Source organism: Muntiacus reevesi, chromosome 1 (genome assembly GCF_963930625.1).
Source record: "Muntiacus reevesi chromosome 1, mMunRee1.1, whole genome shotgun sequence".
Classification (NCBI taxonomy): Eukaryota; Metazoa; Chordata; class Mammalia; order Artiodactyla; family Cervidae; genus Muntiacus; species Muntiacus reevesi.
The window spans coordinates 182,115,188-182,135,604 of NC_089249.1; the positions used below are offsets into that span (position 1 = coordinate 182,115,188).

Consider the following 20,417-nt stretch of genomic DNA (forward strand, 5'->3'; position numbering starts at 1 on the left):
ATCTTGCAGCATGTATTAGACTTTCATTCCTTTTTATGGCTGAATGATGTTTCATTGTGTGGATGAACCACATTTTGTTTACTCATAGTTAATGGACATTTGGATTGTTTCCACCTTTTGGCTATTTCTCAATGCTGTTGTGAACATTTTTGTACAAACATTTGAATAACTGTTTTAATTTCTGTTGGGTACATACCCAGGAGTGAAATTGCTGGTCATGTGGTATAACTGCATGCTTAACTCTTTACGAATGACCAGACTCAGCCCCTGAGCTTGTGCACATGTACTTTTAGTCTATATAAACAGCTTATGCTTTAGCTTTTATTCTGTTTTATTAATACTTTTTTCTCCAAAGTTGTAATCTGTAAAGTCACCTGTGGTGTTACACGTACCCCTAGATCCTGATTTCTTTTGCCTCACAGCTCTCTCCATGGTAAAGTCACCACATTTAACCTACCTAATGGTGGGCAACCAGCAGTTGCCACCCCCGTGTCCTAGCTCCCAAATTGCAGTGATTCAGATCCTCCTCTGTCTCTTTCAGGATCTGTGGGGGAAGGGGATACAGAAAGAAATTTGTTGGGTCCTGGGATGTGTGTATATCCACCTCAAGGAGCAGTGCTTGTGTGAACTGGCAGGCCACTGCCAGTGAACATTTCTAACAGCAGTGGTGGGTGATAAGGCTAAGCATCTGCCGGGACACTGCAGCTTACAGGTTTCTTTATATGCAAATTGAGTCTGCAAGCCTGAGTCCATTTTCTATTGGAGTTGTTGCCTTTTCCAATTTGCAAGATTTCACTATGTATTTAGACATTGTTCACCTGCTTGTTGTAGGTATCTAAGACTTCTTACAGCCTTCCAGTTGTCCATTAACTCTGTCCATGTCACTGAAAGACATTCTTTAACTTGCTGGAATTAAATGATTATTTTCCCCCAGTTGGTTTGTGCTTTGAAGTTTTTGTATCTCCATACAAATTTTAAAAATATTTGTTATAACTCTTTAAAAAAAGCCATTGGTAGTTTGACAGGGAAGGCATTGTTTCTGTAGATTGTCTTGGATAGTATGGTCATTTTAAAGCATTAATTCTTCTAATCCAATAACATGATTTATGTTTCTATTTGTTTGTGTTGTTTTCAATTTCTTTTATCAGCATCTTAGACTTTTACAAGTACAGGTCTTTTGCCTCCTTAGGTAGGTTTATTCTCAGATGTTTTATTCTTTTTGCTATAATGATAAATAGGATTATTTCCTTAATTTCTCTTTTTGATTGTTCATTTTTAGTATATAGAAATTGAAAAGATTTCTGTATGTTAACTGTGTATCCTGCAACTTTACTAAATTCATTGATGTGCTCTAGTAGTTTTCTTGTGGCATCTTTAGAATTTTCTGTATACAGCATCATGCTATTTACAAATAGTGACAGTTTTACTTCTCCCCTTCCAGTTTGAGATTCCTTTATTTCTTTTTCTTCTCTGATTGCCCTGGCTTGGAATTCCAATACTACATTAAATAAAAGTGGCAAGAGTGGACATCCTTGTCTTGTTCCTGATATTAGAGAAAATTTTTCCAGCTTTTCAGCATTGACTATGATGTTAACCATGGATTTGTCATATATAGCCTTTATAATGCTGAGGTATGTTCCTTCTATGGTCAGTTTCTGGAGAGTTTTTTGTCATAAATGGATATCAAACTTTGTCAAAATGTTTTCTGCATCTATTGAGATTATCATGTGGTTTTTATTCTTTAATTTGTTAATGTGGTGTATCATATTGATTGATTTGTGGATGTTGAAAAGTCCTTATATCCCTGGGATAAATCCCACTTGATCATGATATATGAGCATTTTAATGTGTTGTTGGAATTGGTTTGTTAGTAGTTTGTTGAGGATTTTTGTGTCTGTGTTCATCAGTGATGTTGACCTATAATTTTCTTTTATTGTGTTATCTTTGTCTGGTTTTGGTACCAAGGTGATGAGGGCCTCATGGAATGAGTTTGGGATTTTTGCAATTTTTTGGAAGCATTTGAGAAGGATAGTTGTTACCTCTTCTTTAAATGTTTGGTAGAATTTACCCAGGAAGCCATCAGCTCCTAGATTTTTGTTTGTTGGGAGTTTTAAAATCACATTTTCAATTTCTTGTAATTGGTCTGTTCACTTTTGTAAAAAAATTTCTGGTACAGTGTTGGCAGATAGTAGTTTTGTAAGAATTTCTAAGAATTTGTCCATTTTATTGACTTGTAGGAGCCTGTTATGATCCTTTGTGTATCTGCAGTATCATTGTAACTTCTCCTTTTTCATTTCTAATTTTATTGAATTAAAATAAAATTTAAAAAAAATTTTTTTAATTCTCTTTTTTTCTTGATGAGTCTGGCTAAAGGTTTATTACCATAAAATTCTTTGAGAAAAATACAGGCAGAATACTCTCTGTCATAAATTGCAGCAATATCTTTTTCAATCCATCTTCCACAGTAATTGAAATAAAAACAAAAATAAAGAAATGGGACCTAATTAAACTCAAAACCTTTTGCACAGCAAAGGAAAGCATAAAAAAAGAAAAGACAAATCATAGAATGGTACAAAATATTTGTAAAATGATGCGACCAACGAGGGATTGGTCTCCAAAATTTACAAACACTCATGTGGATTAATATAAAAACAAACAACCAAGTCAAAAAACAGGCAGAAGACCTAAACAGATATTTCCCCAAAGAAGACAAACAGATTACCAAGAGGCATATGAAAAAATGTTCAACATAGCTAATTATTAGAGAAATGTAAATCAAAACTACAATGAGCTATCACCTCACACTAGTAAAAATGGCCATCTTTAAAAAATCTACAAACAATAAATGCTGGAGAGGGTGTGGAGAGAAGGGAATCCTCCTACACTGTTGATGGGGATGTATTTTGGTTCAGCCAATGTGGAGAACAGTATGGAGGTTCCTTAAAAAACCAAATAGAGTTTTCACAGACACAGAAAACAAACTTATGGTTACTAAAAGGAAAAGGTGGGGAGGCATAAATTAGGAGTTTGAGATTAACAGATGCACACTATTATATATAAAAAAAGATAAATTGCAAGGACCTACTGTATAGCACAGGGAACTATATTTAATATCTTACATAGTAAATATATCTTTAAAAAGAATATATGTGTGTGTATCTAAATCACTTCGCTGAAAACCTGAAACTTACACAAGTGCTATTCTTCAAGAAAAAATAAAAATAAAAAATAAGTTCTAACTAACAAGTTGTTGGCCATCAGATCAATAGACAGAAATCAATTGTACTTCTGTACACTAGCAACAAATAATCCAAAAATGAAATTAGGGAAATAACTCAATTTACAGTAATAGCAAAAAGAAAAAAATAATAGGAACAAACAAACTTATAGTTCCCAAAGGGGATAGTGGGGGTGGTGGAGAGATAAACTGTAATAAACTATAGTGGAAAAGAATTGACAAAAGATTATATATTGCTATACACCTGAAACCTACACAACATTGTAAATCAATTATATTTCCATTTTTAAAAATTGAGCTCTTATGTATAATAACTAATTCAAAATGGATTAAAGCCCTAAATATAAGACTTTAAGCTAATAAAGTCCCAGAATAAAACATAGGAGGGAAGCTTTGTAACTTTGGATTTGGAAATTTTTTTGGATATGACACCAAAAGTACAGGCAACAAAAACAGTAAGAGACAAATGGGTCTACACTAAACTTAAAAAGTGTGCCTCAGGGCATAATACTCAACAGAGTTAGAGGCATCCTATAGAATATTATAGAACTGCAGTATTACAGAATTGCAAATATAGAAGATATTTGCAAATCATATGTGATGAGTTAATACCCAGAGTATAAAGAACTGCTATAATGCAACAAAAAGAAACAACCTGATTTTAAAATCAGCAAAGGAGTTAAATAGACATTTCTCTAAAGTTGGTATACAAATGGCCAGTAAGCACATTGAAAATATGCTCATTAGAGAAATGAAAATAAAAATAATGAGATATTACTTCTCACCCATTAGGATGTTTACTTTCAAAAAGCATGAAATAAGTGTTTGCAATGGAATAATTTTAGCTCAAAAAAGGGAGGAAATTGTGATATATGCTACAACATGGATGAATCTTGAGGTCATGCTCAGTGGAAGAAGCTGGTCACAAGAGAAGAAATGCTATATGATTCCACTTATATGATCCTCTGTCAGTTCAGTTCAGTTCAGTCGCTCAGTCATGTCCGACTCTTTGTGACCCCATGAATCGCAGCACGGCAGGCCTCCCTGTCCATCACCAACTCCCAGAAAAGTCTAATTCATACAGACAGAAAGTAGAATGGGGACTGCAAGATTGGGGGAGGGAGAAATGGAGAGTTATTAATAAATAAAGTTTTAATTTTGCAAGATAAAAAAACATGCATGGTCGTGATGGCTGTCCACAATATAAATGTATCTAATACCACTGAAATGTATAGTAAAAATGGTTAAGATTGCAAGCTTTATGTTATGTGTATTTTGCCACAATTTAGATGGCATCACTGACTCGATGGACATGAGTTTGAGTAAACTCCTGGAGATGGTGATGGACAGGGAGGCCTGGTATGCTGCAATTCAAGGGGTCGCAAAAAGTCAGACATGACTGAGCAACTGAACTGAACTGAGAACAATCTAAAAATGAGTAAAGAGGCAAGCCACAGAACTGGAAAAAATATTTGCAAATCACATAATGGGTTAATATTCAGAATATATAAATAACACCTAAAACTCTACCAAAAAAAGCAACCAAATTAATAAAAATGTTAACTCAATCATAAATATATAAGTAAAAAAAAAAAAGCAACCAAATTAAAAATGAGCAAGGGATTTGAATAGACATTTCTCCACTGAAATGGCCTATTAACATCACTAATAATTAGGGAAATGTAAGTCCAAACACAAGACATGACTACACATACAATAGAATGACTATTATACAAATTCAGAAAATGTTTTCGAGGTTGTAGAGAAATCAGATTCCTGTACATTACTGTTAAGAATATAAAATGGTACACCTGCTATGGAAAACATTAAATATAGGAATACTATATGATTCAGCAATTCTAGTTCTGGGTATATACACAAAAGAATTAACAGCAGGACTCAAACAGATATTTTCACATAAATGTGCATAACAGCATTATTTATATTAGCTAAAAGGTAGAAACAACCCAAATGCCCATTGACAGATGAATGGACCAAAAAAACGTAGTGTACACATCTGATGGGATATTATTTACTCTTAGAAATTAAATTCTGGTACATAGTACGACATGTAAGAACTTTGAAAACATTATGCTAAATGAAATAAGTCAGATACAAAATGACAAATACTGTCTCATTCCACTTATATATGGAGACAGTTCATAGAGACAGAAAGTGCAATAGTGGGTTCCAGGGACTAGGGGAAGGGTTATTGTTTAGTGGGTTATAATAACAATGAGTTATTGTTTAAAGGGTAAAGAGTTTCAGTTTGGGAAGATGAAAAAGTCTGGGCAATGAGTAATGGTGATGGTTGTACATCAGTGCAAATCAAACTTAATGCCACTGAATTAACTGTACACTTAAAGATGGTCTAAATGCTCATTTTTATGTCATGTGTATTTACCCAATAAAAAAAGAAAAAATATTTTAAAATAAAACAGTAAGTAGAAACTTTAGTCTTGGAGAATGTAACCTAGACATCATAAAAGTTTGACCACCTAAAACGATTCTTTTTACAAGTCAAACATTTATTGGTTGATTAGTAAATTCAATAATTCAAGTTATCCCTCCATCTCAAAAACTTCACATTTCACAGTAGGTTTGTGTATAGATAAATATATTCCTGTATAGTTTCTATAATACTTGATGTTACATATAAAACATGTTTTGATACTTCAGTTCTAGCTGAGAATTTTATTTTTAATTCTGAAACTCATACATTTCCTCAGAAAAATTTATCTGAAGCAAACTCAGTATTTGTTAAAAATGTCATTTATCAATTTATATCAAAATATATAAGATTTTAGTCTAACCTTAATTATTTGATGTTTAAAGTTTACTCTGTGGAAAACATTTTTATATTTTCCCCTGAGGTTTCTGATTTTTATTTAAGTCTTCTTATCATTCAGGATACTGACAGATGTTTGATTCATCCTCATATAAAGTATCTGATATACAATGATAGGTTAAATTCTAAAAATGAACTCAACAGAGTAAAACCAGAGTTCAACAGAGTAAAAACTTAACTCTTGCTTTAAAAGCAAACAAGAAACAACTGGTGAAGATAAGTTAGTGGAGAATTGTTTCATCCAGTTATTGACTCTAGTTCTTTCACCTTGTACTCAATCATATTTAATACACAGCACCTAAGTCTGCCATGGAAATCTCTCAATTCCAGCATAACACAGGACAGGAAGAATGTAAGGTGACTTATTAAGACCATTTGTTACTTAAATGTAATAGCATCATCATTACATTACATCTAGTCAAAGCTATGTTTTTTCCAGTGGTCATGTATGGATGTGAGAGTTGGACTATAAAGAAAGCTGAGCACTGAAGAATTGTTGCTTTCGAAATGTGGTGTTGGAGAAGACTCTGGAGAATCCCTTGGACTGCAAGGAGACCCAATCGGTCAATCCTAAAGGAAGTCAGTCCTGAATATTCATTGGAAGGACTGATGCTGAAGCTGAAACTCCAATACTTTGGCCACCTGTGTGTTTTCTGAAATTCATTGCATCTCATTGGAAAAGACCCTGATTCTGGGAAAGATTGAAGGCAGAAGAAGGGGACAACAGAGGATAAGATGGTTGAATGGCATCACTGACTCAATGGACATGAGTTTGAGCAAGCTCCAGGAGTTGGTGATGGACAGGGAAGCCTGGTGTGCTGCAGTCCATGGGGTCACAAAGAGTTGGACACGTCTGAGCAACTGAATTGAAATGACTAGCATCATACTCTATGACCAGCCCCACCCAGATGAAGGAACAATTGGGAAACTAACACAAATATGTGCCCAGTGGAAAAGGAATCAGTTAAGGAAAATAATTTGCTTGCCTATGTGACATGAGCTTTTCTACTATGTATTATCTAATAAAGTATAAGCTGCTGCTGCTGTTAATTCCTAAGTCATGTCCAGTTCTTTGCAACCTCAAGAACTGTAGCCCACTAGGCTCTTCTGTCTATAGGATTTTCTAGGCAAGAATACTGGAGGGATTGCCATTTCCTTCTCCAGGGGATCTTCCCAACCTAGGGATCGAATCTGAGTCTCCTACTTAATTCAGACACTTGTTTTTCTCTCTGGTGTGCATTCTGGTGTGATGTACTCTTTTTTTTTCCAGACAAATTATTCACTATGAAATAATTTTCATTTTCTACGTTTTCCTTAACATGATACAACATAGCATATTTATGGGACACTGCCTTTGAATCCAAGATATCTGTGCTCTATTTTACTGTTTTCTAAGCTGTTTCACTATCCTACAGGCAGGCTCTCTGAGACCAGATATAGCTACTTAAAATTTTACCAGATAGTCTCAACTTTAAGATGAGGGGAATTGACCTCATCCTAAATATCATCCAAATTCTTCCTGCTCTGTGAAAATTTTCCTAGTAGCGGTATTCAAAACTAAAATTTTTCTCCTTTATTTTTACCAGAGTCTTTATTGTAATTAATACACATTAAAAATTACCTATAATTGGGTTAATTACATGAACATATATTTTCCTTCAGCAATTTATGAAATTTGGGTAGCTCATACTCCCAATATATAGCATTAGAGTTATGCAACACATATTTGATAAATCTGTGGAATGTTCATTCATTCTGGGTATGAATACACTACATAAAAATAAAACTACAATTAAACATATGTTTAAAGAAGAACTTAACATTCAAATGATTGATAAAATTTCAAAAATATTTGTTGTTTTGTTGTTGTTTAGTTACTAAGTCATGTCTGATTCTTTTTTGAATCCATGGACTGTATCCTGACAGGCTTCTCTGTCCATAGGATTTCCCAGGCAAGAACACTGGAGTGGGTTGCCATTTCCTTCTCCATGGTGTGATGTACTCGTAAGAGCTGCCTTATGGACAAAGGTTTTTTCCACATTCATAACATTCAGAGGGTCTCTCCCCTGTATGAACTCTCAGGTATACTCCAAGAGTTGAATCTTGGGCAAAAGTTTTCCCACATTCATTACACTCATAGGGTTTCTCTTCTGTGTGAATTCTCTGGTGTGCACTAAGATGTGACTTCTGGGAGAAAGTCTTCCCACACTCACTACATTTGTAGGATTTTACACCTGTGTGAGTTCTCTGATGTACTCTGAGGGTTGATTTATGTGCAAAAGTTTTCCTCCATATATTACATTAAAAAGATTTCTCCCCATGTGAACTCTCTGATGTGTACTAACATATGACTTCTGAGAAAAAGTTTTGCCACATTCATTACATTCAAAAGATTTCTCCCCTATATGAGTCCTCAGATGTACTCTGAGGTGGATGTCTTGGAGAAAGCTTTTCCAAATATATTACATTCATACAGTTCCATTTTGTGAATTCTCTGATGTGCCCTGAGGGCTTAGTTATCTGCAAAAGTTTTCCCATATTCCTCACATTTATAAGGTTTCTTTCCTGTGTGAGTTTTCTGATGTGCACAGAGGTGTGTCCTCTGGGAGAAAGTTTTCCCACATTCATGACATTCATAAGGTTTTTCTCCTTTGTGAATTCTCTCATGTCCACTGAGGTATGATTTCTGAGAGAAGGTTTTCCCACATTCACAACATTCATAGGGCTTCTCACCTGTGTGATTCCTCTGATGTGTACTGAGGTGTGTCTTCTGGGCAAACGTTTTCTGAAATTCATTGCATTTGTAGAGTTTCACGTCAGTGTGAATTTTCTGAAGTGCTCTTATTAAGGGAAGCACACTGACTGAAGGGCTTCCATGGTGGCTCCGATGGTAAAGAATCCACCTGCAATGCAGGAGACCGGGTTCGATCCCTGGGTTGGGAGGATCCCCTGGAGGAGAGTATGGCTACCCACTCCAGTATTCTTGAATGGAGAATTCCATGGACAGAGTAGCCTGATGGGCTCCAATCCATAGGGTTGCATAGAGTTGGACGCGACTGAAGTGCCTTAGCACAGCACAGCACTGACTGAAACCACTCACCCTGGCCAGACACCATAGTCAGCATTTGTGTGAGTTGTTTTATGACAGGAGGTCCTAGTAAGGAACATGGAACTAACAAGCCACCACCAACCAGAAAAATTTGGGAAAGGTCAAAAGGAGATGCCACGTGTCCTACCACCTCCCAGAATCCTTCTCATTGGCATCCATCTTGGCTGCACAGTGCATGCGCCGCCAAGAAGAACTCTGAGTCAGAGTGATTGGCCAAAGAAAGTCCAGAAACTAATCCCATCACCATAAAACCTGAGACGTGAGCCACGTGCAGAGCGGTTCTCCCGAGTTCCTTACCCTCCTGCTATCAGCCTGGCCGCCCCTTTCCAATAAGGTCTCTTGCTTTGTCAGCACGTGTGTATCCTCAGACAATTCATTTCTCAGTGTTAGAAAAGAGCCCATCCTTGGCCCCTGGAAGGGGGTCCCCCCTCCTGCAACACTCTGAAGTTTGAATTATGGGCAAAAGTTTTCCTATATTCACTACATTCATATGGTTTCTCACCTGTGTGAATTCTCTGATGTGCTCTGAGGATTGAATTATCAGCAAAAGTTTTACCACATTCATTACATTTATAGATAATGACCCCCATATGGGTTCTGGAATAATGAGTAGGATGTGAATTTGAACAAAAGGATTTCCCACATTTCTGACATTCAGAAGGTTTCTCACCTGAGTGGGTCCTCTGATGTTGAATGAGGTGTGCTTTCTGGTAAAAGGATTTCCCACATTCAATAAGTTCTAATGACTTCTCTCCTATGGCACATTGCTGATGTACACTGAGGGGTGAGTTTTGATGGGAGGATTTCTCATATTTATCACACTGGTAGAATTTCTCTTCTTTGTGAGTTCTCTGATGTGTTGTAATGTCTGATTTCTGGTAGAAGGCATTTGTAAATCCATTACAACAGAATTTATCTTTAGTTTGTGTCTTCTGGTGTACTGTATGGGCTGAGCTCTGGCTCAAGTTCTTCACACTTAGTGCTTTCAAAAGCACCTTGTTCTATAACAGTTCTCTGAGGTTGAGTGAGGGGTAAATTCCTACTGAAGTTATTCCCATTTTCATTGCATTCATAGTGTGTATTCCACAGTGGAGGTTTTGTCATAGGATTTACCACATTCGTTAAGATCAAAACATTTCTCCTTTGTGCCAGTTTTCATGCAGTTAAAAAGAGTTGCTGTACTAGTCCTCTGTGACAACCTAGAGGGGTGGGATGGGAACGCATGTGGGAGGGGGATTCAAGAGGGCTGTGATATACAAACATACCTAATGCTAATTTGTGATGATGTATGGTAAAAACCATCACAATATTGTAAAGTAATTATGCTCTAATTTTTATTTTATTTTATTTTTTAAAATTTTATTTATTTATTTTATTAGTTGGAGGCTAATTACTTCACAACATTTCAGTGGGTTTTGTCATACATTGACATGAATCAGCCATAGAGTTACACGTATTCCCCATCCCAATCCCCCCTCCCACCTCCTTCTCCACCCGATTCCTCTGGGTCTTCCCAGTGCACCAGGCCCGACACTTGTCTCATGCATCCCACCTGGGCTGATGATCTGTTTCACCATAGATAATATACATGCTGTTCATTCAAAACACCCCACCCTCACCTTCTCCCACAGAGTTCAAAAGTCTGTTCTGTACTTCTGTGTCTCTTTTTCTGTTTTGCATATAGGGTTATCGTTACCATCTTTCTAAATTCCATATATATGTGTTAGTATGCTGTAATGGTCTTTATCTTTCTGGCTTACTTCACTCTGTATAATGGGCTCCAGTTTCATCCATCTCATTAGAACTGATTCAAATGAATTCTTTTTAATGGCTGAGTAATATTGCACGGTGTATATATACTACAGGTTCCTTATCCATTCATCTGCTGATGGGCATCTAGGTTGCTTCCATGTCCTGGCTATTATAAACAGTGCTGCGATGAACATTGGGGTGCACGTGTCTCTTTCAGATCTGGTTTCCTCAGTGTGTATGCCCAGAAGTGGGATTGCTGGGTCATATCGCAGTTCTATTTCCAGTTTTTTAAGAAATCTCCACACTGTTTTCCATAGTGGTTGTACTAGTTTGCATTCCCACCAACAGTGTAAAAGGGTTCCCTTTTCTCCACACCCTCTCCAGCATTTATTGCTTGTAGACTCTTGGATAGCAGCCATTCTGACTGGCATGTAATGGTACCTCATTGAGGTTTTGATTTGCATTTCTCTAATAATGAGTGATGTTGAGCATCTTTTCATGTGTTTGTTAGCCATCTGTATGTCTTCTTTGGAGAAATGTCTGTTTAGATCTTTGGCCCATATTTTGATTGGGTCATTTATTTTTCTGGAATTGAGCTTCAGCAGTTGCTTGTATATTTTTGAGATTAATCCTTTGTCAGTTTCTTCATTTGCTATTATTTTCTCCCAATCTGAGGGCTGTCTTTTCACCTTACTTATAGTTTCCTTTGTAGTGCAAAAGCTTTTAAGTTTCATTAGGTCCCATTTGTTTATTTTTGCTTTTATTTCCAATATTCTGGGAGGTGGGTCATAGAGGATCTTGCTGTGATTTATGTCGGAGAGTGTTTTGCCTATGTTCTCCTCTAGGAGTTTTATAGTTTCTGGTCTTACATTTAGATCTTTAATGCATTTTGAGTTTATTTTTGTGTATGGTGTTAGAAAGTGTTCTAGTTTCATTCTTTTACAAGTGGTTGACCAGTTTTCCCAGCACCACTTGTTAAAGAGGTTGTCTTTTTTCCATTGTATATCCGTGCCTCCTTTGTCAAAAATAAGGTGTCCATAGGTTCGTGGATTTATCTCTGGGCTTTCTATTCTGTTCCATTGATCTATATTTCTGTCTTTGTGCCAGTCCCATACTGTCTTGATGACTGTGGCTTTGTAGTAGAGTCTGAAGTCAGGCAGGTTGATTCCTCCAGTTCCATTCTTCTTTCTCAAGATTGCTTTGGCTATTCAAGGTTTTTTGTATTTCCATACAAATTGTGAAATTATTTGTTCTAGTTCTGTGAAAAATACCGTTGGTAACTTGATAGGGATTGCATTGAATCTATAGATTGCTTTGGGTAGAATAGCCATTTTGACAATATTGATTCTTCCAATCCAAGATCATGGTATATTTCTCCATCTGTTTGTGTCCTCTTTCATTTCTTTCATCAGTGTTTTATAGTTTTCTATGTATAGGTCTTTTGTTTCTTTAGGTAGATATACTCCTAAGTATTTTATTCTTTTTGTTGCAATGGTGAATGATATTGTTTCCTTAATTTCTCTTTCTGTTTTTTCATTGTTAGTATATAGGAATGCAAGGGATTTCTGTGTGTTAATTTTATATCCTGCAACTTTACTATATTCATTGATTAGCTCTAGTAATTTTCTGGAAGAGTCTTTAGGGTTTTCTATGTAGAGGATCATGTCATCTGCAAACAGCGAGAGTTTCACTTCTTCTTTTCCTATCTGGATTCCTTTTACGTCTTTTTCTGCTCTGATTGCTGTGGCCAAAACTTCCAACACTATGTTGAATAGTAGTGGTGAGAGTGGGCACCCTTGTCTTGTTCCTGATTTCAGGGGAAATGCTTTCAAGTTTTCACCATTGAGGGTGATGCTTGCTGTGGGTTTGTCATATATAGCTTTTATTATGTTGAGGTATGTTCCTTCTATTCCTGCTTTCTGGAGAGTTTTAATCATAATTGAGTGTTGAATTTTGTCAAAGGCTTTCTCTGCATCTATTGAGACACTGACACTGAAATACAAAGGATCATAAGAGACTACTACAAACAGCTCTATGCCAATAAAATGGACAACTTGGATGAAATGGACAAATTCTTAGAAAAGTATAATTTTCCAAAACTGAACCAGCAAGAAATAGAAGATCTTAACAGACCCATCACAAGCAAGGAAATTGAAACTGTAATCAAAAATCTTCCAGCAAACAAAAGCCCAGGACCAGATGGCTTCACAGCTGAATTCTACCAAAAATTTAGAGAAGAGCTAACACCTATCTTACTCAAACTCTTCCAGAAAATTGCAGAGGAAGGTAAACTTCCAAACTCATTCTATGAGGCCACCATCACCCTAATTCCAAAACCAGACAAAGATGCCACAAAAAAAGAAAACTACAGGCCAATATCACTGATGAACATAGATGCAAAAATCCTTAACAAAATTCTAGCAAACAGAATCCAACAACATATTAAAAAAAATCATACACCATGACCAAGTGGGCTTTATCCCAGGAATGCAAGGGTTCTTTAATATCCACAAATCAATCAATGTAATACACCATATTAACAAATTGAAAGGTATCCTCTAATTTTTAAAAGCGTTGCTTTATCACCATTTTCCCTAAATTCATTATCCTTACAGGATTCCTCTCCTGTTAGCAAACTCTTAGCTGTAACAAAGACAATCTTATCATGTAAAACTTTTCCATATTCATTACATTCAAAAGATTGCTTCAGGGTTTGAAATTTATGATCATCTTTCACTTAACTGAGAGCTTTCACATTTTTTATCATATTTGTAAGAGCTCATTTTCTCATGCTGACTATCCAGCTGCAAATTTTCACATATATTTATGTTGTCAGTCTTCTGTCATGAATAGTTCCTATTACCGATAATTCAGAAACAACTGGAAAATTCATACTAAATGTGTCACTTTTTGTTTTGTTTTGTTGTTGTTGTTGTTGTTGTTGCTCAGTTGCTTAGCCATAACCAGGTCTTTGTGACCCCATGGACTGCAGCACACCAGACTTCCATGTCCTTCACTATCGCACGGAGTTTGCTCAAACTCAAGTTCTTTGAGTCGATGATGCCATCCAACCATCTCATCCTCTGTTATCCCCTTCTCCTGCCCTCAATCTTCACCAGCATCAGAGTGTTTTCCAAAGAGTTGGTTCTTTGCATCGGGTGGCCAAAGTGTTGGAGCTTGTTTTAGCATCAGTCCTTCCAATGAATGTTCGAGGTTGATTTCCTTTAGGATTGACTGGTTTGATCTCCTTGCAGTCCCAAGGGACTCTCAAGAGTCTCTCTTGAGAGCATCTCTCCAGCATCACAATTCAAAAGCATTCACTCTTCAGCATTCAGTCTTCTTAATTGTCCAGCTCTCACATCCATACATGACTATTGGAAAAACCATAGCTTGAACTATGCAAACCTTTGTCAGCAAAATGATGTCTGATTTTTAATATGCTGTCTAGGTTTGTCATAGCTTTTCTTCCATGAAGCAAGCATCTTTTAATTTCATGGCTGCAGTCACTGTCTGCAGTGATTTTGGAGCCCAAGAAAATAGAATCTATCACTGTTTCCATCTTTTCCCATCTATTTGCCATGAAATGATGAAACTGGATGCCATGATCTTAGTTTTTTGAATGTTGAGTTTTAAACCAGCTTTTCCACTCTCCTCTTTCACCTTCATCAAGATGGATTTCTGCCATTAGGGTGGTATTATCTGCCTATCTACATACTTTGGCCACACGATGCAAAGAGCTGCCTCATTAGAAAAGACCCTGATGCTGGCAAAGACTGAAGACAGGAGGAGAAGGGGATGACAGAGGATGAGATGGTTGAATGGCATCACTGACTCAATGAATGTGAATTTGAGCAAGCTCTCTCTGGGAGATGGTGGAGGACAGGGAAGCCTGACATGCTGCAGTCCATGGGGTTGCAAAGAGTTGGACATGACTGAGCGACTGAACAATAAAACCTTAATACCTGAGGTTATTGATATTTCTCCTGGCAATCTTGATTCCAGCTTGTGTTTCACCCACCCTGACATTTCACATGATGTATTCTGCATATAAGTTAAATAAGCAGAGTGATAATTATATAGCCTTGATGTACTCCTTTCCAAATTTTGAAGCAGTCCATTGTTCCATGTACAGTTCTGACTATTGCTTTTTGACCTGCATACAGGTTTCTCAGGAGGCAGGCAAGGTGGTCTGGTATTCTCATCTCTAAAAATTTTCCAGTTTGTTTTGATCCACACAGTCAAAGGCTTCAGTGTAGTCAATGAGGCAGAAGTATATGTATTTCTGGAATTCCTTTGATTTTTCTATGATCCATTGGATATTGTTAATTTGATCTTTGGTTCCTCTGCCTTTTCTAAACCCAACTGTACATCTGAAAGTTCTTGGTTTACATACTGTTGAAGCCTAGCTTGAAGGGTTTTGAGCATTACCTTGATAATGTAGAAATGAGCACAATTTTATGGTAGTTTCAACATTATTTGCCATTGCCCTTCTTTGGACTTGGAATGAAAACTGACCTTTCCCAGACCTCTGGCCACTGCTGAGTTTTCCAAATTTGCTGGCATGTTGAGTGCAGCACTTTCATAGCATCATCTTTTAGGGTTTGAAATAGCTTAGCTGAAATTCCATCACCTTCATTAGAATTGTTGGTTGTAATGCTTCCTAAGGCCCACCTGACTTCACACTCCAGGATGTCTGGCTGTAAGTGAGTGATCACATCATTGTGGTTATCTGGGTCATTAAGACCTTTTTTGTATAGTTTTTTTCTGTGTATTCTTGATACCTGTTTTTAATATCTGCTTCTGTTAGATACTGCTTCGTTAATACTGTTTCTGTCCTTTATTGTGCCCACCTTTGCATGAAATGTTCCCTTGGTATCTCTAATTTTCTTGAAGAGATCTCTAGTCTTTCCTATTCTATTGTTTTCCTCTGTTTCTTTGCAATGTACACTTAAGACGGCATTCTTATCTCTCCTTGCTATTCTTTGGAACTCTGCATTCAAATGGGTATATCTTTTCTTTTCTCCTTTGGTTTTAGCTTCTCTTCTTTTCTCAGTTATTTGTAAGCCTTCATCAGACAACCACTTTGCCTTTTTGCATTTTTTTTCATTGGGGATGGTCTTGATCCCTGCCTCCTGTACAATGTCACAAACCTCCATCCATAGTTCTTCAAGTATTCTGTCCATCAGGTCTAATCCCTTGAATCTATTTGTCATTTTCACTGTATAATCATAAGGGATTTGAATTAGGTCATACTTGAATGGTCTAGTGGTTTTCCCTACTTTCTTCAATTTAAGTCTGAATTTGGCAATAAGGAGCCAATGATCTGAGTCACAGTCAGCTCCCGGTCTTTTTCTGCTGACTCTATAGAGCTCTTCCATCTTTGGCTGCAAAGAATATAATCAATCTGATTTTGGTATTGACCATCTGGTGTTGTCTGTGTGTAGAGTCATCTCTTGTGTTGTTGGAAGATGGTGTTTGGTATGATCAGCGTGTTCATTGGCAAAATTCTATTAGCCTTTGCTCTGCTTCATTTTGTAATCCAAGGCCAAACTTGCCTGTTACTCCAAGTATATCTTGACTTCCTACTTTTGCCTTCGAGTCCCCTATGATGAAAAGGACTTTATTTATTTATTTATTTATTTTGGTGTTAGGTCTAGAAGGTCTTGTAGATCTTCATGGAACCGTTCAACTTCATCTTCTTCAGCATTAGTGGTTGGGGCATAGACTTGGATAACTGAGATATTGAATGGTTTGCCTTGGAAACAAACCGAGATAATTCTGTTGTTTTTGAGATTGCACTTAAGTACTACATTTTGGACTCTTATTTGACTATGAGGGCTATTCCATTTCTTTAAGGGATTCTTACCCACAGTAATAGATATAATTATCTACTAATATCTATAAAATTATCTACTACTGTGGGCAAGAATCCCTTAAAGAAATGGTCATCTGAATTAAATTCACCCATTCCTGCCTTATATTAGTTCACTGATTCCTAAAATGTCGATGTGCACTCTTGCCATCTCCTGTTTGACCTCTTTCAATTTACCTTGATTCATGGACCTACTATTTCAGGTTCCTATGCAATATTCTTCTTTACAGCATTGGACTTTACTTTCACCACTAGACACATCCACAACTGGACATCATTTCTGCTTTGGGTCAGCCTCTTCATTCCTTCTGGAGCTATTTCTCTGTTCTTCTCTAGTAGCATAACCTACTGACCTGGGGAGGTTCATATTTCAGTGCCTTATCTTTTTGCCTTTTCATACTGTTCATGGCACTCTCAAGGCAAGAATGCTAAAGTGGTTTTCCATTCCCTTCTCCAGTGAACCACATTTTGTCAGAACTTTCCACCATGACCCATCTGTCTTGGTAGGCCCTACACAGCATGGCTCATAGCCTTACACAGGGCTGTGATCCATGTGATCATTTGGGTTAGTTTTCTGTAAATGTGGTTTTCATTCTGTCTGCCCTCTGATTGATGAGGATAAGAGGTGTGTGCAAGCTTCCAGATGGGAGGGACTGGCTGTGGGGGAAACTGGGTCTTACTCTGGAGGGCAGAACCATGCTCAGTAAATCTTTAATCCAATTAAAGCTAGTTTAGCAGCTAGTTGCAATTTTAGTGTTCTTGCAGGAGAAGATGAGCGCACATCCTTCTACTCCACCATCTTACTGGTAGTATGGAGCTCCCTAAAACCATTTTTAAACGTTGGTTGAAACTTCTAGATGTATGTTCTATTTGATTCTCTGTAAATATTATTGAGATCATGCCTGAAAAACAAATTCTCTCACATTAACTGGGTTGATGAACTAGAACTCACAGTGTAAGAACGTGGGACTTACCCAAGGTCAGCAAATTCATCAAAACAGCCTGCTGTGCACCCCCCTGCTGGCCCTCTCACTGTGTGTTGTCACTCTCACTTCTGCTTCTGCTGTTGGTGATTAGAGTGTCCTGGTTCTCATAGACGGCTTCATCTTTGCTGTTGTTATTTTCCTTCTTTTTCAATTGGTTCTCATAACTGTTATCCTTGTTTCCTTCATGATTTTGACATGAGTTTTGTTTTCATTTGGATACAGTAAGACAAATTTTGTCTCTGAGATCTTTTTTTTGTGTGTGTGTGTGATTTGCAGTTTTGGCTTCTTTTTTTCTTGGTTATTATTCAACTGGGTTACTCCCTGCTGTCATTATTTGAATTTTAGTATGATCAATAATACTGAGAAATGTACAAATTAATCTGATATTAAGGCCTCCATAAGAGAAATTCAAAATGCATTTTTAAGTTGCCACTTTGTTCTACTGAGTCTCTGATGCACTGATACATGTGTGTGGGAGTTGTTTCATTGGAGCACTTACTTTTGCAGGCAGTTTGGTTGCATCTGCAGCCATCATATGTGTTGTTTCACCAGGAACCAGAAAACTTTGCTAAGGCAGGTTAGGAAGAGGAACTAAGGCATGAAGGTCGGCTGGGATGCATGAAGCACTCCGCTTCAATTGGCAACTCCACCATGTAAGTTTTCTGCCTGACTGACACAGAGACTTCTCTGTGTCATGAATTTCCATCCCAACAGATGTTTGGTATGTTTACTGCTGCACATGCTGCGTTATTAGTCCTATTCCTGACAGGATAGAACTTCCATCTGGACCTGTGTAGTGAAAACTTCACTCTGACTTGCAGACTAGCTTGTGTCGTACATACAGGGCCTGAGTATTCCCGGCAGCATTGCTGTACTTAATATGGCTGGCAATTACATACCTCTTCACAGAAGGATGTATACAATGTAAATAAGAATACATCCTTAGCTGAATCCCCAGTGGCCCTAGATGAGAATGAAGGAGACACGGGGAAAGACATCAAAGGAAGTTAAGAGTTTGTCTTAACCTATTGCTGTTAAAATACTCATGTTGCAAACATCACAGATCATAATGATGGGAATGCATCGCTCTGGCCCTGAGTGCAACTTCGTCTCAGCTTTATGCCAAAACACAAGACCAGTGACAGCAGAGACTAATTGCTTTGGCGCCTCTTGCCACTCCAAGGCCCTGACAGTGCATGGTTCACAGCAGTGCTCAACAAATACCTTGTGACTGTTACCTGGAATGAATACGGGTATGTTTTGAACTACTAAAGAATTCTAGTGTTCAGCTGTGTGAAGAGAGCAAACTGGTCAAGATGGAGTGTTCAGGGTCTCTTGCCCCACCTTTTGTAAATAATGACTATGTGACAGCTGAGATAATTTGTAGCACTGCACATGCATGTCAGGAGGTGCTCACTAGATCAGGAGCTACTTTGTGTTGTAGGGATACATGCATGAGCTTCACTTAGAAGGTGGCGGCACTTCACTGCTGCCTCACGGCTGTGTCTGTTGCATTAGCCACGAGAGGAGAGAATATAGCAAGTATACTGTTATGACTGCTGCATCAGCCAGGAGAGAATAAACATATCTGTAGTTTCTGCGGTTCCTTGAGTCTTCTTCCTGCTCGCGCCTTGCCTACCCTGGGTTCAGCGAACAGTGAGAACTGGATGATCAGCGACATAATTGGTGTAGTGGGCAGGATACCCAGCAGGTAGGGGAGCCTGAGGCTCCACTGGATGGAGGAAGCCAGTGGCCACTATATAGCATGTGGTAACATGTGGCTGCGGTTCTCTCAGCAGGGGCTCTGGTGGAAGACTGGGAGGTGGTGCATGGGTCACTGAATAGCTTTGAAAGGCGTTACAGGCGGTGAGTTCCCTTTTGCTGCACGGACTGCCTGGCACTGTGGGGTGGATTTTCCTGACTGCCCTGAAGGCGAATATGGACAGGGCTCTCAGTGATGCTGTGCTGGGGCGCAGTGTGCAGAGACGCTTGTAAGGACCAGAGCACCGAATGTTGGCGTCAGAGCAAGAACCCCGTGGCTCTGATGAACCCAGCATCTCTGACAGTGAGGTGGTAAGTGATGCTGATGATGAAAGTTAGTGAGACCGTGGGTTCCCACTTGGCAGTGAGGCCCATTCATTGTGCAGCAGAAAATGGAGCATGAGCACCTCATGTGGCCTGGGGGAGGCATCCTCAAGGGGCCCCCAGTGTGACTGTATTCACGACATTTCAACCATATACTCAGGTGGGGCTGGTTGACTTGGGTAAGCAGTTTTGACAAAAGCCAGGAGAACCTTGGCAGCTTGGCTTCTGTAACTCTGGGACATAGCGTTGGGCCTGGCACCTGTGGGGGGTTTTGTGGGTCCTTACTGAGATAAGTAGAGGGTGGCATGCAAGATGCCATTTTGAAATTGTGAAGACCCTAAAGGGGGCCTGAGCTGACAGGGGTCCCATCTGGGTTATGTGGAGGCAAATATGGGCTGAATTGTGCGAAGGCGTAGTGTCAAGGCTATGTCCTGTGATATAGGTTTAGAACACTGTACTGTAATGGCTGTGTCCTGTGATGGAGGTTTAGTACAACAGTGTCCTGTAACAGCTGTGTCCTGTGATGG

The 20,417-nt window shown here is 38.2% G+C and overlaps 1 pseudogene; it reads right to left on the reverse strand.

Moving 5' to 3' along the window:
- Positions 1-8,102: 8,102 nt before the first annotated feature.
- Positions 8,103-19,486, reverse strand: LOC136153577 (zinc finger protein 658B-like; annotated as a pseudogene).
- Positions 19,487-20,417: the final 931 nt, after the last annotated feature.